The sequence below is a fragment of the Triticum dicoccoides genome, chromosome 3B (genome assembly GCF_002162155.2).
Source record: "Triticum dicoccoides isolate Atlit2015 ecotype Zavitan chromosome 3B, WEW_v2.0, whole genome shotgun sequence".
NCBI classification, from domain to species: domain Eukaryota; kingdom Viridiplantae; phylum Streptophyta; class Magnoliopsida; order Poales; family Poaceae; genus Triticum; species Triticum dicoccoides.
This window is the reverse complement of record NC_041385.1, coordinates 121,006,710-121,007,980: the sequence shown is the minus strand read 5'-3', so window position 1 is coordinate 121,007,980 and position 1,271 is coordinate 121,006,710.

The window sequence follows — 1,271 nt, the reverse complement described above, 5'->3', positions numbered from 1 at the left end:
TTGTGCGCCCACCTCACCTATTACCACGTGACCAGGGGGTTTGGGGCACCCCATCTAGGGTTCCTACCTCCTGGCTTGGGGGGCAAGTCACCCAAAGGGGAGATCCCATCTGCCCTGGCCGCCGCCCCCCTAGGGGAAACCCTAGGGCGCCTCCCCCTCTCCCTTCCCCCTATATATAGTGGAGGTTTTGGGGCTGCCAACACATGAGTCTCTCTCTCCCAAGGCGCAGCCCTATCTCTCTTCCTCCTCGTCTCTCGTAGTGCTTGGCGAAGCCCTGCTGGAGTACCGTGCTCCTCCACCACCACCACGCCGTCGTGCTGCTGCTGGATGGAGTCTTCCCCAACCTATCCCTCTCTCCTTGCTGGATCAAGGCATGGGAGTCGTCACCGGGCTGCACGTGTGTTGAACGCGGAGGCGCCGTTGTTCGGCGCTTAGATTGGAATCGACCGTGATCTGAATCGCCACGAGTACGACTACCTCATCCGCGTTCTTGCAATACTTCCTCTTAGCGATCTTCAAGGGTATGAAGATGCACTCCCTCTCTCTCTCGTTGCTAGTCTCTCCATAGATTGATCTTGGTGATGCGTAGAAAATTTTGAATTTCTGCTACATTCCCCAACAATACTTCCCCTCTTCTCTTCTCACCGTCCATGCCCCCATATGTCCAATACGATTCCACGCAGGTGCACACTCCCGCCCCTCTTTTCATTAGTCACATGCTCGCACACTCCTCCACCTCGACATGGTAGGCCTCTCGCACCACCTCCTAGCCACACTCTCTCCCCCTGTCTGCCTCTCCGGACCTTATTTGCTTCTAACACATGCAGGCGTGTATATGAACTGATCTCCCTACACATAGCCAGGTCGACTATAATTCGTTTTCACCAAGCACCGAAACACTTACCTTGCTAGTTATGTCTCTCCTTTTCTCGGACACACGACGGTTGATATTCCTATGTAGTTACGCATGCTTACCACAACCATATATTCTCCCCTCATCATCCTTGAATACCTCCCGACCCGTCTCTCGCACACACGTACATAGACAGACAGACATCCCCCGCCCTCTCTTATTGATATTGCACTCGTACCCTCCGTTTGTCTAGCAGGCCTCTCCCACCATTTGTGAGACGCCACTCCACCACCAACCCTCCGACGCTCTACCTTTGTCTTTTTCCCAACCTTATTCCTCTGCTACACATATCCATGGATGTTGATCGATCTCCCTCAATACATAGCTAGGTCTCTCTCCTTCCCCAGACATATACTAG